Genomic DNA, 13,885 nt, shown 5'->3' with positions numbered 1-13,885 from the left:
GGGCCGGCCAGTCGATGACCGCTTGCACCTTGCCCAGGTCCATTTCCACCCCCTGCCCCGAGATCTGGTAACCCAGGAAGTCCACCCGGTCTCTGTGAAACTCACACTTGGAGAGTTTCATGTAGAGTTCATGGTCTATGAGGCGGCGGAGCACCGTGCGCACCAATGCAGTGTGTGATGCCATGTCTTCGGAATAGATGAGGACGTCATCCAAGTACACGACGACCCCCTTGAATAACAAATCGTGCAGGGCCTCATTGATTACGTTCAATAAACACCCCTGGGGGCCCCACTTAACCCGAAAGGCATTACTAGATATTCGAATTGTCCCAGGGGGGTGTTGAAGGCGGTGAGGTGTTCGTGGACCTCCGTGATGCGAACGCAGAAGTACGCCTCGCGAAGGTCTAATTTCGTGAAAACACGGCCCTTGGCCAAGTGTCCTAAAAGATCCTTGATTAGTGGGAGGGGGTATTTGTTGGACCTTGAAATCGCGTTGAGGCCCTGGTAGTCTGTGCAGAGGTGCAGGGTCCCATCCTTCTTTTTCCGGAATAGGACCGGGGCACCCATGTGTGAAGTCGTGGCCCTTATGAAACCCCTGGCTAGGTTCTTGTCCAAGAACTCATGCAGCGCATCAAGTTCCCTAGGGCTCATTTGATAAATCCTCCCCTTTGGCAGTTGTGCACCGGGGATCAGTTCTATAGAGCAGTCGGTGCTCCGGTGGGGTGGGAGTTTATTGCATTCCCCGTCATCAAAAGCCTTAGCCAAGTCCCGGTAGGGAGGGGGAATGCCCAAAGGGGAGGCGTGAGTCCGTGACAGGTGGATCGGTCACCCGTCCCCCCGGCTGGGGTGCTCAGAGAGTGACACTCGATGTTCCAACCACTTAATCACGGGGTTGTGGCGTGCCAACCAAGGCATGCCCAGAACAAGGGGGGAGCTTCCCAACTTGGCCACCACGAATTGGCGGCGTTCAGTGAGCCCCACAAAGGAAACAGTCACTGGCTCCGATTTGTGCGTGGCAAGGCCCTCCCCCCAACAAAGATCCATCCATTTGCTCGAAGCGAATGGGGTTCTTAAGTTCGACCAATCGGAGACCCAGCGCCTCCACCAGGTCGGGGTGGATTAAGCAGCGTGAGCACCCAGAGTCAATGAGGGCTTCTGAGCGGGTGGTGGCCGGGGACCCTGGGACTGATAGTGTGACGGAGACCACTACCGGCTTGGTGGCAAGGGCACTCACCCGGGTTGCTGCGCCTGTCGGTGCAACCTGGGCATCGGCGCTCCTCACGCCAGGTCGATCTCATTTCCCGCTGGTTTGAAGTCCAGGATTGTGGAGCTCTCCGAGTCACTCGAGTACGCCTCCGGGTTGCCTTGGGCGGTGGCAACCAACGCCGTCATGGAGTGCGGGCGCACTGCAGGCTTCTGGGCTGGCATAGGGATTTTTGAGCGGGGCTGACCATGGTTGCCTCCTGGAGCAGGTTGAGTGCGACGCTCCGGGCACGATGCGGCAAAGTGGCCCTCCCCTCGCAGTCGAGGCAGAGGCCCAGGCGGCGACAGTGCACACGGCTGTTGTCGGAGGCCCCCACTCGAGGGTTCCTCTCATCAGTGGGCAGTTGGGTCGGGCGGTTTGGGAGGTGTTGCGCTCAGCTCCATCGATGCTCCAACTGTTCTACCTGACGCATTCTCAATTCAGCCTCCCCTGTTCTCCGGATCCATTCCATCAGTGTTCCTGGATCTCCGTTGATTAGGCTCCATTGCAGGATCTTTGGGTGAAGGGCGTCCTTGAATAGTTGTACTAGGACTAATTCCGGCTGATGGAGCGGGTCCCTTGTCTTAGCCGTTGTAGTGAGGCTCGGGCTTTTTCTTCGGTCAACAGGTCTTCAAAGCGCAGCCGCAAGGCCAGGAGAAACTGCTCCAAATCGTAGAGTTCTGCTGCATTGGACTCCACGAGGCCCACCAACCAGTTCGCAGCATCCCCTCTCAGTTGGGTCCCCAGTTCAAATACTCGTTCCGGGTCCGTCCGGAAACCGGCCCCATGAACTTCCATGTAGGAGCCCGCCTGTATGAAGAAAAAGGCGAGTTCGTCGGGTCCCCGCTGAAAGTCACCTGAAAGCTCCGGTGGGGTCGTCGGGCGGTGATTGGGTTGACTTGGTGGGGAGGTGTCAGGATGGTCGTACGTTGGATGGGGGAGTCAGAGGCCATGGTAAGGTCGTCTGTGACATAGTCCGCCATCGTGCTTTCCGATCGTGGTCGGCCATTAGTGCAGCCTCGTGGTCGGCCATTAGTGCAGCCTGGGTCTGCAGGGTCGATAGATCAGCGCGTAGCTGGTCCCGTTCGTGTTGTAGCTCCGTTGTTTGTAGCTGTAAGGCTGCGTATGTAAGGTAGAGGGTTGATGTGTGTTTCTGTTCAGGCATTCTGGCCTTGGCACATTCCACGATCTGGGCTGTGTGCCAAGGGTGGCTGCTGAAGTTAACCTTGCTGTTTGCGCTTATCATATATGTGTGTGAAGCTTGCCTTTCTGCATCGTGGGAACTGTGTAGGGGAGGTTGGGGAGGAGTTCCATTGCCCGTAAAAGAGGCCGCTTATTCCCGGGAAGGTCAGAATCTGCATTCCGTGTAGTGTGATCGTTGAAGTTTATGAAATAAAGAACTATTCCAAGTTACTTGATTTCGGGTCCTTTGAGGTTCCTTACAGCATAGGCCTGCCGTTGCTTGTCGACGTCCCGGGTTGCCTTACGTGTTGGTTCTTGGGATCTCGCAAGAAACATTGTTAGGTGCAGCCGTTCCACCGTTCCCACACCATGAAGAGTTCCCACTCCAGTCCATGATTCATGTCAGGGTTGGCCTCTCTCTTCCTTGATTGGCGAAAAGTCGATAGGAATGGAGCACTCTCCATGCCCAGCCATGTTGGGGAGGTCTGAGCACGGAAGGTTGCAAATAAAAGCAAAGAGGAGTTCCAGCACAATGTAAGGCTGGACACACTCAGACAAAGTCGACTTTGAAACAAAGGAACAAACGTTATTGATTTGTGTGGCCCTAAGATATAGGGTGCTGGAACTGAGGATTCTTGTCCTCAGTTCCAGTATATATACAGGTGGGAGTGGGCGGTCCTTCCCTGAGGCGGGAACGGGGATAATTGGAAACTTACAGGAAGGCGGAGGCTACTGGCAGGGTCGTGGCCCTGACAGTTGCGCATCGCTTTTGCAGGGTTCCAAAGACCAGAAGAGGACGAGGAGAGCAGTTCTGATGATGACAGAGTCGCCAAGGGAACGGTGGGCGGGCGGCGTTCTGCAGCAGCCCGGTCCTCCGGAGAAGTGGAGAGCAGTGAGCCAGGTGAGATCGGCATTTCATCAGGACTGCCTGGCTTCATGACAATTCCAGCAGGCCTGGCGCATCGCCTTGTCTCCTTGCATGCAGCACTTAAAATGGGTGCGTGCCAGCCTGGCTTGCTTGCAAAGTGAGGGTATCGTTAACTGGCAGCTCACCCCCGTTTTGTAATGAGTGCAAACGTGCTGATGTCAACTTTAGGGCCACTCAGCCCACCTTGGCATTCTCATTTGGTTTTCCAAAGTGTTATGCAAACACTGGTGCAGCAGTGCGGCTTGCCTTGGTTTGCACCCTTGTCCACAATGGGTGCATGGGACACTGCATGCCTCAGGGATGGAAGTTAACAATACACATGGTGGTCTGGGGGGGAATAGCAGAACATCCCCACCAAGTGCGCTGTTAGGGACATTGATCTTACTTTATACGGATTAATCTGCGGAAGCCATGAATGGTTTCTAATAATGCAAACTTATACTCCCAACAGGAACATCCCATGGACAAAGAGGGTCGTTGGCACCAGCGAAACCAGCCGCAGTGCAGGAATGTTTAAAAATGTGTAAGTGTTCTGGAGAGCGTGAAGTTCCTCAGTTCAGTTCTGATGCAGTAGTGCACACTAACAGTGATATTTTCACAATCTTCTTACCTTAACGTGCAGTATCAGCAGTAAATCTCCGCATGAAACGACTGGAGAGCACCATCGCTGGTGTTGAGAGAAGATTGACGAGGCTGGAAGCATCAGTATTTCTGAACCAACCTTCGACGTCCGCAGGAACAGAGGAGTGGCAAACCTCCCCCCTCCCTGCCAGCAGTGCAAGCTCCGAGGGGAGACTGGTCATTTTGACTGACATTGACTCAGGAGCTGAAGCCCCCTCCACCCAAGCAACAGCAAAGGAGGACACTGTGGTTATAAGCTCAGGCGTTCAGGGGGAGTGCAGTTCCTCGCCATGAATGTGGATGCGTGCTAGTGGAGGTGGACCTTGTATACCAGGACCACCCATGCCGATTTGAAAGTGTTTCTTTTCCAATAAATGTTATCAGTTTTTCAAATAGCCATGCCTCCTCACTTCCTTGGTAGTGATAACTGATAATTTCTGTGCTAAGGGGAAACCTAGACGTCCTTAGGTTACTTTTTTTAGCCCCAAAGTGTGCAAAGGCAGTGTGAGTGGGGAGTGTCATTAGTGGGGGATTTCGCAGCGGCAAGTAATGGTTCCCAAGGTTCAGCCACTTGACCGTGGTAGCTGAAGCTTTGCAGGGAAACACAAAAAAACGCTGGTTGCACAGTGCTGCGAAATTGTTGCAGTAGGAATTCATTAGAAATGGCCGCAGAGGCGAGGTCCACAACCCATTGCTGCATAACTGTGGTAGCTGAGGCCTGGCAGGGCACCCCCCTTTTTTGCATGGCATTCTCTGCTGTGGCAAAATGATTGCAGCAGGAACTCATGGCAGTAGAAGTGAGGTACATGAAATGGCAGTAGAAGTGAAGTACACGATCCTTTGCTGCATAACCATGGAAGCTGAACCTGGGCAAGAACACCCCCCTTTTTGTGCAGCAGTCACTGCTGTGCCAAAATGATTGCAGCAGAAATTCATTCGAAATGGCCCACTAGTAAGGCACCCACCCAAACTCATGGTGCTGGACCCAGGAAGCTGAAGCTGGGCAGGGAACCCCCCCCCTTCCCTTTTGGCCTAGCCTAGGAGTCACTGCCATGGCAAACTGATTGCAGCAGAAATTCATTAGAAATGGCCACACTAGTAATGCACCCACCCAAACATTTGCTGCTGAACCGAGACAGCTGAAGCTGGGCAGGTAAACCCCCTGCCCCCCTTTTTCACTGCAGTCAATGCCATGGCGAGGTTATTGTTGCGAAAATGCAAGAGAAATGACTCCACATCCTCATCACCCCCACTTTATTTGTGTAATACAATCACAGGTGAGCTGTACCAGCGATACTACGGCCCTGCCAGCATAAACTCCGCAATGGCGTCTCTCACCCTTTGACCCTCTGTTCTGTTCCCAGCCTCAGTAGGGTCATAGTCCTCTCCCTCAGTACACTCGAAAATGTTCTCACAACATGCTTCAGTTTCCAGTGGTGGAAGACCACCACTCCCCTCTTCCTCTGGCACGAAAGTCTCACGGTTTTCACATATGTTGTATAGTGCAACGCAGGCACTGACAACCGTGCTCATGTTTTCCAACTTCACTCTCAAGGGACCCTGGAGACACTTCCAACTTTGCTTCAGACTCCCAAAAGTGTGCTTCACCACACATCTGGCTCGTGGCAACCTCCTGTTAAACCTGCGCTGCAGAGCAGTGGTATTTGGCCCAAATGGCTTGATGAGCCACTTACGGATGGGGAAAGCACCACCATCCAGGACCGAGGGGGGGACATTGACACCATTCAAAATTAGAGATGGAGCAGAGGGGAAGAAGATGCCGCCATCCAAGGTCCGAACAAACTCACACCTGTAGAAAATGTGGGCATCCTGGCTTTTCCCTGGATGGCCCATTTCCGCGTCATAGAAACGTCCCCTGTGGTCGCAGATGGCAATAAGGACAATGGAGGGAAAACTCTGCCTGTTGACATAATCCCCTCTGCTGTCTGCGGGATTCTAAATGCGAATGTGGCATCCGTCAATGGCACCAACACATTGTGGAAATCCAAGGTTGGCAAAGCCTCGCATAACCTGCCCAGGAAGTGGAGAGAAAGGAAAAGTTGTTAGTGTCCAAACCTGCCTGTTGTGCTGCAGGAAGTGTAGGTTCAGCAGTAATGTGGGCCGAAATGCCTACATTGAGAAAAGATACCTAATGCCTGAACTGGGGCATCTTGGTTTTATAAATCGTATCTGGATACAGTTAATCTCTAAACTGATCCAACACCCAGGGCTAAATTTACCCTGTGTTTCTTGGGAGATGCCCTGAACAGTAGCTCTGCACAATGTGCAACATGAAATAACCTCCCCCACCAGGAAAACCTCCCTCCAGTCTACCGCAGAGGAAATGGCAGAACTATGAAGAGAGGGCCATCGCGTCACCGTGTCCTGAGACGTTTCAGCATGTGTCTGGGGGGTTCTTAGCCTGCACTTACCATTTTGATGGGCCGATTCATTCAGACCACTCTTGGGAACAGCACCCGTTGGACCGCCTTGCAGAATTCGTGAAGTGCATCTGCAGCACTGGTCCACCCAACGGCGAACTGCTCCGTCATTTCCTGAAATGTGTTTTGACTTCCCAAGTACCAGAGAGCCATGCCAACCCTCGTTTCCACAGGCAAAGCATGGCACATTTGCGTGTCCCGGTACTGCATGTGTGGCCTCAGGTTTTCGACAAGTCACTTAAAAATTGGCTTGTCCATTCTGAACTTCCCCATCCACTTCTTGTCATCCCAGTGTGGCAAAACACAATTTTTCCACCAGCACGCTGAGCGATGGGGATACACCCATTGACGTGGATGAGGGCAGATCTCCGAAAGGGCCATACAATGGGCAAGAGTAACTGATCTCCTGTGGCTAAGCTGCCTGACGATGCAGCAGCAGACCATTGCCGCAGTCTGCAGTAGGCTACTCAAATGTGCAACCATGATCACAATGGTTGCGAAGAGCTCCTCCAATTCTTGATCCATGACGGCTCACCAGGCTGCTTGTGAGGAAGCCCATAAAGTCGCACCTTCGTGATGGTGTCGCTAAGTCAATCCGACATTGCAACATGCACGTAAAAGAAGGAATTTCACGTCTCCCGCCATGGAAAAGGGAACCAATCGGAGTGCAGAGGTGGATGACGCATAGAGTTGAACCCGCCCAATAAGTGCTGGCAAGGAGAGCCGAGCTCGCCAGCTGCAGAAGAACAGCGAATCGAGCTCGGCATCCCATTTTGCATGTCAGCCAATAAAATGCACAACAGGACATATCAATCCACCCACTGAGCTCGGCTGAGGATGTGCGAGCTCCGCTCAAGAACAGCAAGCTCAGCTGCAGTACAGAACGACAGCGAGTCGAACTCATGAAGAAAATTTCGCCCACACTCGAGTCGAGCTCTACAGAATGCCCTGTGGGGAAACACCCCTAGAGTAGACACTATGTTGTCATTCCCTGTTCTCCCTTTAGAGGGTGCCCTGTCGCTAACCTCGACCTGTGAGTGTTTCATTTTACCTACTTGAAAGCCTCAAGCTATGTTCTAAATTCTAAAATATGCTGTGTTTGCATTTAGTCATTCATGGTTAAATAATAAAAATGTTGACTGTTGCAGATAAACTTGTATCCGAGCAATAAAATAATTTATTTTGCAACCCTTAAGAAAGACCCACCCTTCTAAGTCCAATAAAGTCCACTTTGAATTGCACTGCACCACTCCTAGGTCAATTCCCCATGGTCAATTAATTGCATGATACTCACGCAAAATAACCAGATTTCAGCAAGAACTCCCCACTGCCTGACCACCGAATACAGATTCATCCCGGTTCTGGCATTCCCTTTCCCCCTGATTGTGTGTTTTTTCAGAACCTGCATGAAAGTGAACCTTTTTAAAAAAACATGCTCCAAATCCAGATCGATGGGGAGGATCGAGGGTTTCAATCTAGATGCTTGGATCCAAGTGTGAATCAGGTGTAGGTTTGCCAACCTCCAAGATGTAGCTGGAGGTTGGCAAGCCTCCAGATAATACTATATTATATTTTAATTATTTACATGCTTTTAAGCCTCCTCAAGACTGGCCTTGGTCAGGAATGGATGGGACAGAAAGAAAGAAAGAAAGAAAGAAAGAAAGAAAGAAAGAAAGAAAGAAAGAAAGAAAGAAAGAAAGAAAGGAAGGAAGGAAGGAAGGAAGGAAGGAAGGAAGGAAGGAAGGAAGGAAGGAAGGAAGGGAGGGAGGGAGGGAGGGAGGGAGGGAGGGAGGGAGGGAGGGAGGGCTCAGAGTTATTATTATTTATTTATTAAATTTGTAACAACAATTTTAAAACATACATTAAAACACAGTATAAAAATTTCAACATACTCAATAAAACTGGAACCATAAAAATAATGCAGTGGAAACCCTATTCATGCCACAGGTATAAAAAGATATGAAGTCAAAGGTATGAAGCACAACATGTCTTGACTGGCAGGGGAGGGGGGTTTGTGTGGAAAGGCTCAGAGTGCTGTACAGACCAAATGTTTCACAGAACCATGAAATGGAGTCTGAAGGAGGGTGTTCTACAGCTGTGCATTTCCTGAGGTTCTGGATCAGTACAGCCATGGGATATGATTATATGTCTGTCCAATCTCTGCCCCATGGCTCTACCTCATAAACCTGAAATCACCCCCCAAAAAACCCCACCCTGACAAAAAAAAAGGCTATTTAGCAGAGACAAATTAACATAGGGCACCAAAAGGGTCAATTCCCCACTCAAAACCCCACTCAAAACCCCTCAATTCCCCAAAAAACCCCACCCTGACCAAAAAAAGGCTATTTAGCAGAGACAAATTAACATAGGGCCCCAAATAGGGTCAATTCCCCACTCACCGTTTGATGCGGGTTACTCACAGCAAGTAACCTGGGGTCCAGCAGCACTCCCCACTACACCAGCAGCGACAACGCAGCCACCCCAATTCTGCCGCTCTCCTACCCCCTCAGTGCGCATCATTTCTGATCCTGGACGGAAGAGCACCTTTTTGTGGGGAAGTCTGGGGGGTGACTCTGTGTTTGAGTTTCCCACCCCTGGTAGTGATGTGGAGCCTTTTGCCCAATAAGGAAACAATGGGTTGTACGCGATGCGTGCACAGCTTTTTTTTTTAATATCGTGGAGCTGAGATCGATGTCTATTTGTGGCAACGTGGGGTCAGTTAACAATGCAAGGGAGCACTCACATAAAGCCTAGTATTTCTCCCTTTCTGCCACTAGAGCTTCTGTAGCTTAGTGGGGTAAAGCAGCCTTGTGCTACAGTGTGAAAGCTTGTCGGTTCTAGTCCCGCCAGGGATGAGTAATTTCTTAGTTTGTTTTTATAAACTATTTCTTCGTCTCCTCGTTTCTATGTTGGTCTGCGCATGCTCGCACAGATGTGGAGATATGGATACAACAGGGAAAAAGTTTAAAAAGGCCCGTCCATCAGCAGCAGCAGCCAATCAGGATGGCCCCTGAGCTGAACACGTGTTTGACAGCTTCAGAGTGGGGAATCCTGGTGGCTGCTGCCCGATGATCATTTGTAGGGCAGAAGCTGCAGTGGGCACGCTGAAACCGGGCTGAAAAGGTCCCGGTTTTTCCCAAAATGGTTTGACTCTACTTCCATTTTTGAAGTGGGGAATCGACCTAGGTTTTTACTTTTTCAGCTTTTCTTTGCAGAGAGCAGAATTTTCCACTCTCTACAAGAAACACCCCCTCCCTGACTGCAAATCCTGTTGCTGCTTTGGGATAGGGAGGGACTAGGTTGAGTTTCAGGTTTCAGTTTTTAACACCCCTCCCAAAAAAAATGGTAAAAAGCCAAATAGGGTTTACTTGGCTGTACAAAAAAATTCTGGGTTTTAAAAACCGAAAACCAAAATTTACAGTTGTTTGCGTTCAGCCCCAATATCAATATCAGAGGCCGCAGGATCATCCCTACTGGGACAATGCCAATATTTTATTGTTTTTAACAGAAATAGCCGTAGCGTTTCTGGTGAAGCATAGGTGTGTGTGTCTGTTTCTAAAAGGGATTTTGGATGTGGAGACAGTCAAGTCATCTTGTAGGTTGAGAATTATGGCTAAAGTGGCCACCACTAGTGTGTAGCCTTATAATTACCATATATCATATAGACAGATTGTATCAAGATCCCAAATAGTTTCTGCAGAGAGGATTACAACACCTCCTTGATCTTCTGCTGTTGGTTCATCTGCTTCCAAACCTCCTGCAGTTTATCCCACACACTGTGTACCTCAGTGAGTTTCTGCAGACATCTCACTAGTGATGCATCAAATTAGTGCTGTTTGCAAATTTTCCACAATATAAATAAATGAATTTAGGCAATCTTTAGGATTATCTAATTAGTCACAGCAAGAGATCTGCAAACAGTGAAGTATTTGGGGGGAGAGGCAAATGGCTGCTCTTTCATAATGCGAAAGAAAAAAGTGCACAAGTGTTTCAGCTGAGTTTTAAACAAAATTCTGCCCTTAATAGGAGGAGCAGTGGCGTAGGAGGTTAAGAGCTCGTGTATCTAATCTGGAGGAACCGGGTTTGATTCCCAGCTCTGCCGCCTGAGCTGTGGAGGCTTATCTGGGGAATTCAGATTAGCCTGTACACTCCCACACACGCCAGCTGGATGACCTTGGGCTAGTCACAGCTTCTCGGAGCTCTCTCAGCCCCACCCACCTCACAGGGTGTTTGTTGTGAGGGGGAAAGGGCAAGGAGATTGTAAGCCCCTTTGAGTCTCCTACAGGAGAGAAAGGGGGGATATAAATCCAAACTCCTCCTCCTCCTCCTCTTCTTCTTCTTCTTCTTCTTCTTCTTCTTCTTCTTCTTCTTCTTCTTCTTCTTCTTCTTCTTCTTCTTCTTCTTCTAATAACCTTAAAATGGAGATAAAGTAACGTTTTTAGAGTGGTAGGGTGTGCTTTGGAATCATTCTCTTCACACAAAATAATTCTTCTTCCTGGAACAAGTTGTGGAATATTAGTTCTGTTGTTTATCAGATTGCTTCACTACAAATGGAGGGAAAACCTATCATCATCTTGCCAACTGGCTAGTGCCTATGTTGTCATCAATATATATTTTCCTCCCCTGTTTCCAGAGTAGTTTACCAACTGTATAAAACATGTGTGTGGGTGTTAGTGAAGGATGAACAAATGTTCTAACAAGGAATCCTAAAGGGGACTGGTGCATCCAGGAACACTACTTTGGATTATTAATTCAACCAACTGAAACTTGATAATTTTCCCTATAGTACTCAGCATTTTCTGCCCAATTTAATTGCTGAATGGAAAATGAAATTTATGCAAAAGAAAGAACAAAGTTAGGTAGGCTAGTATCATTATCCTCATATTATAGGCCTGGTATTAGGGAACTAGCAGGGCCAGCCTAAACATACCCTTCTAGGTCCATTGTGTAATTAGGCTTAGGACTAACCAGTACATCTGGGCTCACTAGGTCATCAGCAGGTGATATCTGAACCCAACACTGCCCAAATCACAGCCCTTTGCTACTAACCTGCACCAGCTTCCGAACTAATCTCTGCAGCCCTAAGAGTTCAAACAACCTCTTTCCTTTTCTTGTAAAATGAAACCTGAGGTTATGGGGATCCTGAATTCTGCCCAAGATATCAAACACCAAGCTTACACACTGTCATCACAGAAGCACAGAAAATTATGGCCTCGATTAACTCATGATCTGCCAAATTCATCTATGAAAATAATGGAGCAATTTGGTCTCATCTCCTTCAAAGGAACTTCAGTGGAGATCCAACCCTCGAGTGCATCTATTTAGACTCCCTTTCCAGCTTCCAAACACAGAAAGTGCAGATGAGGCTCTGGGAGTGTCTGGCTGCGTGGGTGAGAGTGATGGAACATGTGGGTTTGTTGCTGGGGTGAAAAGTAAGAAAGAATGCTTCCCTCCGGAGGTTGTGAAATCGGACTGCAGCAGCCCAGCCCTCTAAATTAGCATTAATCAAAAGCATAAAAGAAAACTTAGTGGAAATAATTGGAATGGAACTTCAGCGTGCCAACTATTTTGGAACCCACAAACCTGCTGCGACTATTGTTAGATCAGATGAAGTCCTTTTTTCCCCATTCTGTAATTTTCTGTTATCCCTGACCTGGATGGCCCAGGATGGCCCAATCTCATCAGTTCCTGGAAGCTAAGGAGATCTGGCCCTTGTTAGTATTTGGATGGGAGGTTTTCCTCACAGAGCCAAAAGATGTTATAGATTTAAAAGAGCTAACACTACAGTTGGAGGACAGGAAGTGGACCTGCTAGTGTCTCCTGCTAGAGCAACCATCTGGACAAACTTTCCCTCTGTTAGAGCCACCCAGCTCCTGCTTAATTCATGAGGACTCTAGTTGCCAGCTCTGGGTTGGGAAATACCTGGAGAACTTGAGGTAGAACCTGAATAGGAAAGGATTTGCAGAGAGGAGGGACCTCAGCAGGGTACAATGTCACAGAGACCACCCTAAAAGGCAGCCTTTTTCTCTAGGGGAAATGATCAGTGTCATCTATCAACTGCAACAGCGAGAGATCTCCAGGTGCCACCTTAGAGGACTCTTCTAAATAATATATACAGTATGCTAGTTCCCAGACTCTCATGAGATTCCTAGCAAATGTTCAGCCAATGCTTTTGGCTAATGTTCCCAATTGTCAGGCAATTGCCTGCTGATCCTGTGTCTGCACACCAACCCAATCTGGTCAGTGGGCAGAAGACTCACAAAAGGAAGGGAGCAACCCATGTGCCTGCTGCGATACCATCACATCTGGTTCTGGCCTCCCACTGGGGAATGCAGAACGTCCCACTCCCACAGCATGATGTCAAAACCCAGAAGTGACATCATCGCACCAGGCATATGGATTGCTGCTCCCAATCCTACATCTTGAAAGTTCCTGGTAATTGCCAGGAGGATCTCGCCAGCCTCCTTCTGGCTGGCTGTCTCCAGGACAAAGAAAATGGGGGACAAACGTTGACAACAGTTCTGGAAAAAAGAGGACTGGGTTGGTGAAGTGGCAAGCAAGGCCAGAGGTGGCAGCATCAGTGCTCAGGTGGGCATGTAGTGGTTATTTATGTAGCAGTGAGGAAGTGAGTGGGGGCAGTTGCCAGGCCCCCCTGACTTCCAGTGGGGAATGGGGGGGGGGGGGTTACCAGATCCAACCTGGGAAACTCCTGGAGGTTTGGGGAGGTCAGATATCTCTGTGGGGTACAATGTCACAGAGTCCACCTTCCCAAGTATCTGCTTCCTCCAGAAGAACTGATCTCTAGTCTGAAGACGAGCTGCAATTTTGGGGGATCCCCAGGTGCCCATTGGAGGCTGGTATCTCTATCCTTCAGGCAACAAAAATAATCTAAGTTGTCACTCTGGGCAAGGCTAGATGGCAGAATCCTCTGGCTCAAGAAGCACAACCCAGAGAGAAGGCTAGGTAGGCTTTTTGACAGATTCAGGGGGCAGAGTCTAGGCAATGCTGGGGGGAGGGGAGTATCATGGCCTACCATTTGATATTTTGGTTGGCTGTTTGGAGTCAGTCCTGAACAGATTATTATTATTTTTTAAATTTAGGGTAGAGTAGTAGGAGAAAATAAGAAAGTAGGAGAAAACAAACAAGAATATTGAAGGCAGCCTATGTAGGCTTTTCAAGCTGCTAAAATCCACTGATCTTGTTGTCTGGGGAAGGGATCCAGAAGGTCCCACACACACACATACACACTTATTGAATTAGGGTCCAACTGTTTGGAGAGGCAGAATGGTGAAGGAAACTCACCCTCAGCCAGCTAAAATCACCCACTCAGTGCATGTAGCCAGGAATTAAATATCAGAAGCTCCAGAGATGAGACACCATATTCCAGAACTCATTCTGAACAAATTATTGATAACATGTTTCAGAGGTCATTAATTTTTAAGGTCACTGTATGTCAGAAGCCACTTGATG

The sequence above is a fragment of the Sphaerodactylus townsendi genome, linkage group LG15 (assembly GCF_021028975.2).
Source record: "Sphaerodactylus townsendi isolate TG3544 linkage group LG15, MPM_Stown_v2.3, whole genome shotgun sequence".
Classification (NCBI taxonomy): Eukaryota; Metazoa; Chordata; class Lepidosauria; order Squamata; family Sphaerodactylidae; genus Sphaerodactylus; species Sphaerodactylus townsendi.
Note: the sequence above shows the minus strand (reverse complement) of the source record.